The sequence below is a fragment of the Rhincodon typus genome, chromosome 11 (genome assembly GCF_021869965.1).
Source record: "Rhincodon typus isolate 14 chromosome 11, sRhiTyp1.1, whole genome shotgun sequence".
NCBI lineage: Eukaryota > Metazoa > Chordata > Chondrichthyes > Orectolobiformes > Rhincodontidae > Rhincodon > Rhincodon typus.
The window spans coordinates 55,162,275-55,177,801 of NC_063342.1; positions in this window are offsets into that span (position 1 = coordinate 55,162,275).

Here is a 15,527-nt window from a genome sequence, read left to right on the forward strand (position 1 = left end):
ATGGCATGGATGCGTAGTCAGAAGCTCATATTGGGATCAAGTATGCAAGCAGCTTGGCTCAGCTTTTGACAGTTACTTGAGAGAGACAGAGTACTGTAGTTTCACTTCTGTGGTGGGTAGTTCAAGTTGTGAAATTTCTAAACTCAGCACACTTGCCTCAGCCCTTCCAAGGAAATTGAATTGGAAGTAGATAAGAGGCAAATCACATTGTAGGATTAGACAGGCTGTTAAAAGGCCAGTTCAATTTTCTGCGACTTTTCCCCAGTTGTTTGCTTACATGTTAGGCACTGTAATCCTGATTCCTCACTTGCCCTCAATGCACCTCATCCCATGCCACCTCCATACACTTCATACCTTCCATGCCAAGTTATGCTCCTCAGTTACCTCAAATGGCCCCTTGTGCCCTCTGTGACATCTCATTTTCATGCACATTCATCCAGAGTGCATTCAATACAGAACGATCAAACACTTGAATAACGATGACAAGTGTGAAACCATTGAAAAACACACACACAATTTTCCTGAAAAAAATACTGCTGTTGTTACAACCCCATAAATGTGACAATCAAATAAAACTCTGAAGTATCAACATGTGATGTGCTTTGTCTTGTGCAAATAAGCAATGAAGCATTGTCAATGCACATCACTGAAAAAAATAGCTATTCCAACATCATAAAACTGGCAGGCAAACAAAATCTCCACTTCTCCATCTGTCAACAAAGTTAATCCTGTTTTGGGAGTCTGGACTCTCAGCCCACAAACATAATGATGGAAACCTACTGCTGTGTACCATTAAAATCTCGAGACTTCTTGCAATAGGCTTCCACTTACTCCAGTCTCTGTCTAAGGTTGACTTTGATTGATATTTGCCATTGTCTAAAACTATGCCTACAATGCTTGATTTCCCACAAAAAAAGGAGAGCGGATTGTTGGGTAACTGATCACAAAACAGAAGAATAGATTGTACTCCTGATCCAAGGAAAAACATGGGTCTACAGATTCAATCTTAACGATCCTGAGCCCCTTACCGTCAAAGCCAACATGTAGGTCTCAAGATTAAACTCCATTCAATGCAAATGCAAGGGCATATATATCTTCAGCAACACCATGGTGCTTTCAATGAAGCTCAGTAATATTTTGCCCAGCCATATGAACTGAGTGCCCCAATGGACAAAGCCCCTTGGTGAGAAACCTCTCGGTGAAAAAAACAAATGAACGTTTCAACTGCTTATTTGAGATCCAACAAAAAAATGGCAGGGAAAATGTATTTAGGATTTTCAAGAATAGTGCCAAAATTTGATGAATATTTAAAATTGCCATGGGGATTTCAAAATGAAAAAGAACACTCTGCATTAATATTGCAAGCCTTAACATTTACTCACCACAAACCTTTCTACTCTGAACTGAGTCACACCATTTGGTTGACAAGCAGCAAGGCATAAAAAATATACCAGTTTTCTGTGTCCCTACAGCCCGGAGGCTGCAAATTGTTGAAAGAGATCAAAGCCAAATCTTGTGTAGTGTTCAGTAACTGAAAATGAGTGGGATAATTTGTCAAAGACATCCTATTAACTCTCCAACACAATCAGAGTTAGTCCCAAACCTTAATGTAAATTGTCAAGTACGACTGCAGCATAATAACTGATCATTTGGAGCAACCAGTCCATGTGGTCTTCCCATGTATATATACTTTTATACACACACCAGCCACTTCTCACTGTTCTTCAACCAACTCCGTCAAACGATACCTCCAGTTCTTTCTCATTCATATGTTCACCAAGATTCCTCTATGCTCATCTACGCTCATCCCTTCATCCCTGGGGTAAAACAGTGGCTCAGTGGTTAGCACTGCTGCTTCAAAGTGCCAGATAGACCTGGGTTCAGTTCCAGCATTGAGTAACTGTGTAGAGTTTGAACATTCTTCCTACATCTGAGTGGGTTTCTTTTGGGTGCTCTGGTTTCCTCCCACAGTCTAAAGATGTGCAGTTTAGGTGGATTGGCCATGCGAAATTGCCCACAGTTTGCAGAATAGGTGGGTTAGCTGTGGGAAATGCAATGTTGTAGGGGTGTGGGTCTGGGTGGGATGCTCGTCAGAGGTCGGTGTGGACTTGATGGGCTGAATGGCCTACTCCCACACTGTAGGGATTCTATGATTCTTGTATTCCTTATAGTCAAGTGTTCCACATTATAATCACTTTACAGAGATGGAGATTTCTGCTGAATTCCCCATTGGATTTACTAGTGACTGTCTTACACTTTTGACCATTAGGTTTGGTATAACTTCAACTGGAAACTTGTCTACATCTACCCTGTCAAGTCTTTTCACAATCTTAAAGACATTGATCTAGCCACCCCTCAGACTTGTCTTTGCCAGTTAAACCTCATTGCTGAGTAATCTTTTCTCTTTGACCTCAGGCAGTGATAAAACGGAAAAGGGCACAAAAGAAAAATAAAGATAATAAAGAAAAGGAAGAACAGAAAAGAATATAATTAGAGCAATGAAAGCAGCTTTAATTTGAGAGGAATAATTCCTTCAGTTTCTGAAATGATACTTCATATAAATTTATATTTAAAGTATTGAATATGGGTTCAACTCCATTTTTCATACTTAATAACCTGAGCTTGGCTGTCAGAATGTTTTTATTAACAGACTAAATGTTTTAAATTCCTTATTAAAAATATGTCCATTGCACCTTCCAGATGCACTGCATTGATAATCACAAATAGGATATAATGGCCAGGGCTATGCTTAGCTAAAGAATTAAACACTTCATAATAGTATTATGCTTTCTTACAAAATATTAACAATAATTATAAAACATTCAGATTTTTAGAAAATTAACTATATTGTACTTACCTCTCTTAATAGTGAAAGCTTGATGTGCAGGCTTATTCCAACCAATTCAAACTCAGATACTATTCAGAAAAAGATCTTCACATCTTAAACATCAGCAATATAACTTGACAATCTTTACCTCCCTTAACAGGGATTAAGGTTAAATCTAGTTTCCAATTCGAGTGAAAGTTTTCAAAGGCACTGATGCAGATCAAGAACTAATGGTGGAATCTGCTGGCTCTGGAGGAGGCAAGGAGAATAGGGGTGAGGATATTAATTGGATAAGAGTTCAAAATTCACAATTTTGACAGTGGGAAAAGTTTTATTAATTAAGTTCTCTGACCTGAAAAAGCTGGTCAACCTTCTCCATACAGACATCAGGAATCTGTCTGCATGTACTTACATCCTATTAAACCTGCTACACAATGGACTGCCTTGCCTTCAGCAAGCCCATATGAATGCTAGTTTGAAATTCACATGCTGTCACTTTGGCTTCGTTGTTCACATGCCATCACACTGTGTGCTGCATGTTCCAACGACACCTTATTGAGTTCTTCATAAGGCAGACAATATTGAGATAGCAAAAAGGAGCCAAGATTAGGCGAGTACGATGTTAAGCATTTGGCATAGTTTTCTTGCATTACACCTTATTTTGTCAAAATCCTGGAGATCTTTTTTTCCTTGACTCTATTATTCCAACAGTTGAGCATGTTCAATGATTGTGCCTCCATTAATCTCCGCACAGGATAACTGCAAATGCTTGCCTCTCATCCCCCAGAAGAATTAAGTCCTTCAGATCTTGGAAGTGTGTTCACTACCTCTTAACCTGAAAATGTTTCACCAGGATATGGAGAACCCAATCTGGGGAAAGATTGTCCACTTTGGCAGGAAGCATAAAAAAAGGAGTACTTTATATAAATGGAGTGAGATTGCAGAGCACTGAGATTGAGAGGGAACTCAGTGTCCTCGTGCATGAATCAAAAAAGGTTAGTGTGCAGGTACATCAAGTAATCAGAAAAATGAATAAATTTTTTTTTTTTATTGTGAGTGGGAATGAATACAAAAATAAGGAGGTTTTGCTTCACTTATTCAGCGTATTGGTGAGACCACATCTGGTGTACTGTGTACTGTATTTGTCTCCCTATTTAAGGAAGAATGTAAATGCATTGTAAGTAGCTCAGAGAAGAGTTATTAAAATAATATTTGAAATGGATGGGTTGTTGTGAGGAAAATGTGGACAAGTTAGATTTGTAACCACTGGACTTCAGAAGAGTGACTTGTTTGAAACATGCAAGACCCTGAGTAGGTCTTCACACAATTACAAAAGAAAGGAGGCTTCGTCTTGAGACAAAACCTAAAACCAGGGTCAGGGTTTAAAGGCAGAGATAACGAGACTTCCTTTTCAGAAGGGGACTTGAGCACTGGAAATGTTGTTGCTCAAAAGGCAGTGGAAACACTGTATTGAATATTCTTCAAGCAGAGGGAGGGAAATTCTTGGTGAGCAAACAGGTGAAAGACAATCAGGATTAGGCAGGAATGTAAATCTGAGGTTATAGTCTGTTGGAGCTATGATCTTGCTGAATGACAGGCCAGGATAAAACAGGATGTGTGGCATACCCCACTCCTAATTCACAGGTTTTAAGATCTTTCCTCCTTTCACCTTGCAGAGCCCAGCACATTTCCTCCTTACACATATTGATTGTCTCTGTGTTCTCGCCTGTGTAGCAAACCCTGACCAATTCTCTTCCTTCTCACCTCCTCCAACAGAGTCACTGCCCTGAACTCACTGCACTGGTTATAATCCCCAATCGATAGGTTTATCCTTCCATCGTTAATAAGAACAGCGAGGCATGCAGATTGCTGATGATGATGGGTAAAAGGTGTGCAATTGGAAGACCAGCATCATGTTCTGATGGGAAAGACACTTCAGCCAAGCATAATAGCACCCACTGACATGAGGCTACAGCAAACCTAAATGCAACACAAACCAAGATATATTTGCAATAGTGCAGACGATACATTGAACAGACACCCTTGTTGATCATGTACCCTCAAAATCTCTTCTTCTTCCTTTGTCTCCCATTCCATTTAGGTGCTGGCCTGACATCCACAAATGAGGTGAAGGTAGGTTCTAACTGCAGCCTGTTGGTGACTATGATGACTCTATAAAACTCTGGTTAGACCACACTTGGAATATTGTGCTCAGTTCTGGTCACCTCATTACAGGAAAGATATGGAAGTTTTAGAGAGGGTGCAGAGGAGATTTACTAGGATGGTGCCTGGACTGGAGGACAGGTCTTATGAGGAAAGGTTGAGGGAGCTAGGGCTTTTTTCATTGGAGTGAAGAAGGAGGAGAGGTGACTTGATAGAGGTTTACAAGATGATCAGAGGCATAGACAGAGTGGATAGTCAGAGACTTTTTCCCAGGGTGGAAATGACTATTACAAGGGGGCATAATTTTAAGGTGATTAGAGGATGGCATAGGGGAGATGTCAGTGGTAGGTTCTTCACACAGAGTGGTGGGCGTGTGGAATGTGCTGCCAGTGGTGGTAGTGGACTCAGATACTTTAGAGACTTTTAAACAACTCTTGGATAGGCACATGGAGGATAGTAAAATGTGGGGTATACAGGGTAGATTGACCTTAGGATAATAGGTTGGCACGACATCGTGGGCCAAAGGGCCTGTACTGTGTTGTACTGTTCTGTGTTCAGTGTCCTATGACCTTGGCGGGCATCCTCAGGGCTTGAGCCTGGACGGTCCCATACGCTGAGAGTGTTCCTGCACATGTGCACCTTCCTTGAGTGATCTTCTGGAGATCACTAGCAGAGGGAACATGGAGAGGCAGGCACTTCTGGAGTGCCTCTTCTCTGTTGGTGCCCGATGACAATTTTCTACCTCATTGAGGAGAAAGAGCACCTGGAGGGAGGTCAAACCACATCAATCCTTGCTTTCCTTACTATTGATGCACTGCCTCCATAGCTAAAACAATGGATTACATGGCCAAGAACATAGCCAGCAGCATCTGAGTGTCCTGCTGAATCTGGGTCTATAAGGCAGCTGCCACCCTTTCCATGGAGGCAGCCAAGCACTCGCATGCCAGGGTCTCAACAGTGGACAGCACTTGAATAGAGACCTTGGTACTCTAGCCCCACATCAATGTGGTTGACAACTACCCTATGGGCAATTAGGGCCAGTCAATAAATACTGGCCCAGCCCTTGATGCCCATGTCCAGTGTACAAATAAAAATAAAGCCTATACCCTAGTTGACTGAGTGCCTCCGACACTGCTGCTTGATGCTCCCCACCTGTCTTCCATATTGAACATAGCAAACAAAAAATTATCATTTGCTTGGGTCTGAGCAGGAGCCTTTTCTCCAGCAGTCCTCAGGCAGCCAGAGACCATGAACATTGATTTGTCTGTGGGCTGTGGATCCATGTCCCAATGTGCTGACCAGATTGTGACCACAACCTTCATCTAGATAGTGGGGCCACCAAGGTGAATGTTTCTGTGCTGCTGGAGGAGGCAGGGTCAGGGGTGCATCAACCTCAGCAGGTGGGCTTTAAGCGGAGATGGAGCGATCTTCAGTGCAGAAGCACTTCCTCAGCACATACACTATGCCAGGTCATGTGCTGTCCCTACGAAATGATGAGGAATGCACTATCTAAGCATTGGTAGAATATTGATAGCACAAAGTGGCTGGCACCCACTCAGTGCTCATATTCTATCTGATATTAAAGCTGGCACCGTTTGACTGAGGAATGGACCTGTGAGCATCAGTGTGCAGTGGGTAGACAGGGTCACTTAAAGCCCTTATAGAATGTGGGTAATCACGAATCTTTTTTCTGCCTGATATCTGTTTCTATCACAAGGCCCAAAGTTAATAATCCTCACTGCTATCTTAGTCCACAATGTTTTGGTCAGACAAGAAGGCTGTCATCCCTGATCAAGAGAACTTTTTACCTTTCCTAACCTGGAGCAGAACCTCGAGCAAGGTCTTGTTGAACAACACAGTGAGTTTCTGCTTGCTGTATGACCTCTTCAAGGGAGGACGAATGCAACTAACACAGGCTGAATGATCCTCTCGGCTTGGAATGACAGAATGTCTGTCTGACTGGTCGTTATGTAAGGCACCCGGATCTTTTACCTTGGATGTTCCTGCAGGTAGTGAGATCTTCTTGCCTTCTCTTGCCCATTAAGACTTGTCCCTATGTTTGTGCAAATACAGGCACGTATTCATAATGAGCCAAAATTACTCAATGGAGTTTAGAAGGATGAGGGCCATCTAATTAAAACTTACAGAATACTGAATGGCCTGGACAGAGTGGATCTTGGGAAGATGCTTCCATTGGTAGGAGAGACAAGGACCCGAGGGCACAGCCTTAGAGTAAAGGGAAGACCTTTTAGAACGGAGATAAGGAGAAACTTCTTGAGCCAGAGAGTGGTGAATCTATGGAATTCACTGCCACAGAAGGCTGTGGAGGCCAGGTCATTGAGTACATTTAAGATTGAGATAGATAGGTTCTTGATTGTCAAGGGGATCAAGGGTTACAGGGAGAAAGCGGGAGAATGGGATCAAGAAACTTATCAGCCATGATGGACTGAACGCCCTAACTTCTGCTCTTGTGTCTTATGATCTTATGGAATCCTGGCCCATCCTTGAGCAGAGGCAACACCAGAAGATGCTCCAGACTTGGATTCCACAGCAAAAGATTCTGACCTTGATTTTATTCAATTTGAAAGTTGGTGGGGTTTCTCTGAATTTGTATGGTTCAAATAATGAGCAGTGAAAATGCACATTTTTTCTCTGCTTATCGCTGCTTTTAAAAAAGACTAAATGTAATAATGTGCTTCAAATCAGCACCTTTTATTTGCCTTCTGGATGTGGATTGAGATTCACATTGGCACAAGAGAAATAAATTGTCTTTTAATACTCTAATCACAGCATTGAAGTGAATGTATCAACCAATTCCAAATGTCACTCTGAGTAGATAAAAAGGGAAGACAGACTAGTATTTCATGACCTCAGAATGTCCCAAAGCACATCGCAAAGCAACTGTACTCCAATGACTGTTACTTTGGAAACAGCAATAAAGATAATCATATTTCAGCTCAATCAGACTAATTGAAAGACATAAAAAGCCTAGCTGAACTGAAACATGTTAAAATAGTACAGTGGAGTGTGTTCTGCTGGTGCTAGATCTAAGACAGGTTGTTGGGCCTATAGAAGTAGTTTAACTATTTCTGACCCTGCTCAGCCAACCCAGGAGCCAAAATTTCAAATCAATGGGTCCTCATTGGAACATAATGGTCACTGCAGTGAAGTTAAAGTTGCATCTGCACTGTTTAGAAAATTGCAGTGGTAAAACAATCATTGGACCAGAATAATAAACTTTCTGGTGCCTGCCAGGGTAGCAGTATAACTGTTGGACTGGAGGTGCAATGTGCAAATGGGACTTGTACGCAGAGAAAATAGGTGAGGGCTGGTGGGATGCATAGGGAGGAGTTTCAGTTTGGCAAGGAGGGTTTAATGTTGTCCATGGGGTAAGATGAGATGATAGGTCTCGACCTCAACTGCTGCCTCAGATAGATGTGAAATAAAAATCCCATGACACTATTTTGAAGAAGAGCAGGGGTGTTCTCTGGGGTAGACTGCCCAATATCTGTCCCTGAATCAGCATTACAAAAACAAATTATCTTGTCATCTCCCATTGCTGCTTATGGGACCATGTCGTGCAAAAATTGATTGCTGCTTTTCCCATGTTACAACAGTGATTGCACATCAAAAGCATCTCATCAACTGTAAAGTACTTAAGATATGCTGAGGCTAAAAACAGGATAATAACTTTTTTTATGATAAGAAAGAATTATCAATAAATTATCCACTTCTACATCATATAACTATCATATATCATATAACTATCATATAACTCCATAAAGTGAAGAAAGGATTGTGCCTACTCATCCCTCCTGCAGTCCCCATGGCAATACCTTCAACCAGAGTCTACTTGCTGGGTTTGAGGTGGTTCAGCTAACTAAGATTGACAGTTAATCAGTCCTGCTGCGTCTGCATGCCATTGCCCAACTAATCAGCACTTCTCAAGCTATAAAATTGGTATTCCATTTCCAAGTTTGGTTTCTTCCATCTCAATTCTGCTAAATGCAAACAGTTTTGAATTTGTGCATTTATTTTAATGGTCTGTACTTCTAAGCAATTATTTATCCTCTTTTCATGATACAATTCAAACATTCTGAATTAGAACCATCTATGCTTGAACGAGTTTATTCAGTACCATAGTACATTTACCAGACATGAAACACTCCACAGGTTCAAAAATCCATCATCCAATTTAGTGCAAAACAGGCCAAGGTGTTTTAGCAGTCTATTTTGCGTTATGTCCAATTTTCATTTCAGCAAAGCCAGAATGACAATCACGTCCTTAACTTCTTGACTGCATTGCAATGATGAGTCTGATTCAACATTGTAACCTCTCGTCTTCTTTCCAACTGGAGTAGTCTCAAAGTCAACATGACGAACTTTTGCGCATCTAACGTGTTCCTAAACATTAGACATCAATGTCCATAACAATCTCTGCAAGAGTTTAGTACTTCTTTTTAAGGTTCACTAAATATGCGAGGTAAGAGAACAATTATTTAAACTAGATGTGTAATACTGCATTTTCTGGCATGCCTGTCAATGGTAACTGAGACACTTCTGTAATTGTTTCAATAATTTCAATGCTTATTAATGTTCACATTCAAACACAATTAAAGTTTGAGAATCACAGGCAAAGTTTTTTTAATTCTGCAAGAGTGCACTGGTTTTGTGCACAGCAAAGCTGGCAGGTCCAAAATGCTATTTTATTTGATTCTCCATTTGCCAAAATGTCTCCAAAGCAATCTTAAATTAATAAGAAAAATGTATATATCAGACAGTATCTGAAATAATGACTCATACTTCAAGGTATGACTAGCATGAGAGTGAATTTGTTTTTCTGCTAAGTAATCCACTCATGTTTTTCAAATGCAATTTATGATTTGTCAATATTGCAGAAAAGTGTTAGTTCATTTTTAAATGGACCAAATGCACCTTTGAGCCAGGCAGCAAAGCATTTTGATTAGGCTTGTGTGACCTCAAATGAAATTGTATATTTGTGTGATGTCAACTGCATTCCTTAAGAAAAGCAAATAAAAGAAATAAAAATAGGTTGGAATCAGTTTTTCACTGAATAACTGAGTTATAAATGAGAAAGGAGTAAAATCGATTCTTTCATTCTCAATACGTGATGCTGCTTTCCTCTAGATGGACCTTGCACTGCCCATTCTCTGCACTGACAAAACTGAGACTGGGTAATACATCAACTAAAATCAAATTGTCAGTGAAATGTTTTGTTGTCTCTGTTGGTTGAGTAGTCTCATAACATAATTCTTTGAATCAGGAGAAAAAAAAAACACCATTAGAAACACCACCAGGTAATAAATGAAGCTCACTAACCCAATTAAACAGAAATCATCACATGCTTGAAGATAAAATCACTTTGAACAAAATTCCACTCTTCAAAGATGCAACACTTTCAGCTGCTTTCACATTTTGTAAATGTGAGCAAAAGACTGATTAGCATTAAAGGTCGGTAAATGCCTTTCAAGGAAACACTAGACCAGGTTTAATTGTATAATAAATGAATCTGTGAGCTGGACAGAGCTCTAATCAATTCCTGAGAGTAACTTCAATTGAATGATCAGGGACCTTTTCTCTTAAATCATAAAAATGCAATCAAGGAATCCTAATAGCTCAGTTGCTAATTGTGTCGTCTAATATGGAACCAAGCCAGAGAAGAGCAGCAAAGTTTCACATTTGTGCTGAATTAAACAACACAGAAAAAATTAGATGATTGAGTAGCAAAAGAAGTATTAAAATTTGCCTCAGCTAGTGAAAGAGAGCAAAATCAACCTGCTCTTTCCCATCAATTAATTGTTCTCACTGCTCAGTGTAGAAATCTGATGAGGATAGGATAGAACCTTGCTTTCCTACTCATCATGATTTTATGGCTTTCAATGCTCACAGTTCAAGTTTGCATGTGAAGAATGATAAGTTGAATAAGGTACCAAAGGGCAGACAGGAGCTGTAAAATTGTCTCCCCAAAAAATGTCCTTGACTGAATCAGCGAAGGAAGCAATACATACATTGTGCTCTTAATGCATTGTATGATTTAAGAATTTAGAAAATCCTGTTTAGCAATTAAGTATGAGTTGGACTGAGATGCAATCTGAAATTATGTAATGATGAGTAGAATGTCAGTGTTTTATCAAAGTATTTGGAACTGCAAACTTTCTAACTGTTTCCACAAACTCACTATAATAATTGACCTGAATCAAGGAAAAATGCATCATCATAAAGCCTTTCAATTACGAGTTCCCTATTTTGAATGGAAAACATCATGTGGAGGTGCCGGTTTTGGACTGGGGTGGACAAAGTCAGAAATCGGTTGACATCAGGTTATAGTCCAACAGGTTTATTTGAAATTACAAGCTTTCGGACTGCTGCTCATTCATCAGGTGACATTCACCTGACAAAGGAACAGTGCTCTGAAAGTTTGTGATTTTAAATAAACCTGTTGGGCTATAACCTGGTGTCATGTGACTTATGACGTTGGATGGAAAAGACTGCAAGATGGAGGAGAAGCAAAATATGAGCAAGGGAGGTGAAGGTGGATAGCTGAAGAGAAAGGGGAGGGAGAAAAGAAAATTATTCGGCATTAGATGCGATATTGTTCAGGGTTGAGTGTGAAATTAAACCATGTGAATAACCCTGCATTGAAAATATTCATGTTCCCTACTGTAACTTTAATACACATATTCTTATCTTGGTCTATCTCAGACTCTTCTTTATCTCTGTCTGAATTCTAATTACTTTTTCCTTTCACGTTCGATGGACACATTTTAAATGGAAGATAACAAGTTTATCTGAACTGTCACAGAAGCACTATTCTATTATCTAAGTCAAGAATAGCCAAACTTTCATAGCTGTAGTGGTGACTGGAGGAATTGTAGCTGACAAGGAGCTGTTCCAACAGATCCCCAGAGGTCGTATCATTTTTATGTTGATCGTGCTTCATCTATGAAAGAATACTTCCAAGTGTCCTTTATTATCATGGTAAATAATAATCTTACCGTCATACTTTATTACTAAATGAAGTTTAACAAAATTCCAATAATTCCTTTCACTAATTCAAATCCTGTAAGCAGTGAAAGTGCAGCAAAAGCAAGGCTGTGTAGTTCTCGTCAGAGTCGACCACTTTTTAATCAGAAAACTCATCTTAACTATATTTTGTCCAGACTTTCTTCACATATGAATAAGTCACTTTGCTGCAATTGTAATTCCTCACGCAGTAGCTGAACAGTTGATAGAAGATCTGCACCAGAGATGTGACTGGCACACCCACAGTTTGTATAAGGACAGGATGGCAGGGAGGTTCTGAATGTAATACCATTCAAATGAAAGTCTCTCAATTGGAAACTGATTCACTCTCCAGTTACAGTCGGACCCACTGACTATTTTCATTTTCTGTTTGTTTGTGGACAACCCACAATAACTAAAGTTTCCAAGAGGGTGCTTCTCACTTCCTAACGTTCCTTTTGTCACTCCTCACTGTTGTCTCAACTAAATCAGCTAGGGCCCACAACACATCACAATAGCAGTAACTCAGTCATTGAAGAGTCACACTTCAAGCTATTTGAATGCTTACACCTCAGAAGTGTAATGGTGAGTTCAGCACGTAAAGGTATGTGCTGTATTTCCACATCCATACTCTATTATCGAGTTGCTAAGCTTATGTTTCTCTTCTTTCTCAAGGAGTGTTTCCCTCGCATGAGATCTGACTATGTATCACTTTTGAGTTGCTTATGTGACAGTAAATCAAAATCATGCCCAAAGGCTGACTTAACCAGAAAGCCAGGAATTTCCGAGGTGCTGTCCCAGCCTCCAAATTTTGTAGCTTTAGATCAGACTATAGCAAAGCTATAACTGCAGATGTGGTGACTTTCACATGCACAGCCATTATCCACAAATACAAGATGGTAAATCCACAATGACCTGTATGTGTTACTCATGGAAATAAATAAAAATTCAAGATGCACGAGAATATAGACAAAGTGCTGTACCATGAAGTGCTGCAATGTTAGTCCATCTGTTTCTAAGAACCCTCATTTCAACGTTCTGTCAATTCAAGCATCCCAACTGAATCAATGCTGGATTTATCACATTACAGTTCCAGATCACATGTATGATTCCCATGTCAGACATGTACCCTTCACTGACAATGCTCTGATAAAAAAAATACCTTGCAACCATTGTCCCAGACATCATCAATATTCCCACAATATTTTTTTGTTCCTGCAGTAGAACAGTCTGACCAGTCTGGTGGTACAGTGGGACACTGTAGGGAGTAGTCCTGGGACCTTCAAGATTGATCCCAAACTCCATGGGGTCTCATGGCATCAGTCAAACATAGACATGGAAACCTCCTGTTGGTTATCAGCATCCCATTCAGTGCTATTTCATGTTGAAAATCACTTAGAAGAAACACTGAGGATAGCAAAAACACAAAAATGTACTCTGCATGGAGTTTTTTAATATCATAGAATCCCTACAGTGTGGAAACAGGCCCTTCAGCCCAACCAGTACACACTGACCCCCAGACCAATCCCCTAATCTACACATCCCTGAACACTACAGACAATTTAGCATGGCCAATCCACCTAACCTGCACATCTTTGGACTGTGGGAGGAAACCAGAGCATCCAGAGGAAACCCACACAGACACAGGGAGAATGTGCAAACTCCACACAGTCACCCAAGGGTGGAATCGAACCCAGGTCCCTGGTGCTGTGAGGCAGCAGTGCTAACCACTGAGCCACCATGCCACCCAACAGCCATCATAAAGAACTATTGAGGAGTGCCGTGAGTGACTGAGTTGTGTAATTCTTGAAGGAGAAAGCTGCCAGAATGGGTTTGTGACAGGAAATGAGAAAGTCAAAATGTGGAGAAGGTCTGCTTGACCTCATCCTTACCTTTTGCAGAACCATCTTCCCATGATGTTATTGGTAGGTATGACTATCTCACAGTTCCTGTGGAACCCAAATCATGTCTTTGAGGAAACCGTCTACTATATACTGTGGCAGTATGTTATAAAGCTGAGGTCGACCCCACTCTAATAACTAAAACCAAAACACCCAGAGAGACTTGCCTCGCCCTATAATCTGTTAAAAGGAGTGTGAAAAATGTTATAACTTTCGTCTCACCCTCAAGCTGTTATAAAAGGTGTCGTTAAATGAAATGAACTCCTTTCACTCACTCCATAATCAATAAGTAACAATTTATTTTTCTAATTTTAATGGGGAAAAATTTAACTGAGCCATTAACAAACCAAACAATTCCCCCCCCACTTAACTATTAACTATTCCTGAGTAAAACAAAATTCTAATGGTATGCTGCTCCAATAAATACAAATTCCACTTATATAAACCAAATTAATAAACAAAAAAAACTTAAAACTTACTCGAAATTACAGCCAAGATATATCTTCCAGAATGTTCTGTGCTTTCTCCACTGTTCTTCATTCAGGAACACCTTTCTCTGCCGAATTCTTGTGTCAGGAATTAGCTAAGAGTGCCGCTGTACCTTTAGTTAGATGATGGTTACTCTGAGAGCTTAGAGAATTCTGTGAGAGCCAGTGATTTTTCTCTCGAGCTGATGGTTGTTAACTCTATCAGGTGGCAGTTGCTCTCAACTGATTTTCAAATGTCTTCTTCTTTTATACCCTTGATGACATATCAATTTCTTACAGTAGGATTGGTCCTGTGTTGTCAAAACCATTAGATTTAAATTTAATTGGTTTTTAGTCACTAAGTGCCTGTTTTAAATTTAATTGGCTGATATTCAAACTGATTGCCTTGATAACAAAACATGACTACTGCCTGGGTTGCTAACCATACAGCCTTTTGATACAAATGTTTCAATTCCACGAACTCTCTGTGCATGTGCAGATTTTTTTTTTAAATCTCCAAGGCTAGGAAAAGCACACCTTCTTTTAAGTGGAAAACACACTCTTCCCCCTATCATTTTACAAAGAAATTCTAAATGTCCCACCTTCTAATCCACAAGTACTCTCACCCAATTTCACAACAACTATTACTTGTGTGAAATGATAAATTCAGAATAGATTTGGCAGCTGAAAACTGGGCATTCCGGTGAGTCATCAGCAGTAGCAGAATTATATTCACTCACAATTTGTAAGCCTGTACCCTGGCATATTCCCTACTCTGCCATTACTTTCAAGGTAAGGAATCACTCCTGGTTCAATGAGAAGTGTTGGAGAGCACGCCAAGAGTATCATCAGGCAAATAGAAAAATGAGCTATTCACAAGGTGAAGTTAATTGATAGAAATACAATCTTGCTGAACTGCACAAGCACCATTATAGCATTATTAGCAATCCCACAACCAATGGATCCAATCAGAGATTTCCAATCAGATTATTGTGATATGGTGCCTGCAATGGGAAGGAGAGGCTCCATGAATTTCTGATCTAGAAATGATAGCAGAATCCATCATGTCAGCGCAAAAAGCAATGTTGAAATGTTTACAGAGATACCAAGGCGTAGAGCTGGATGAACACAGCAGGCCAAGCAGCA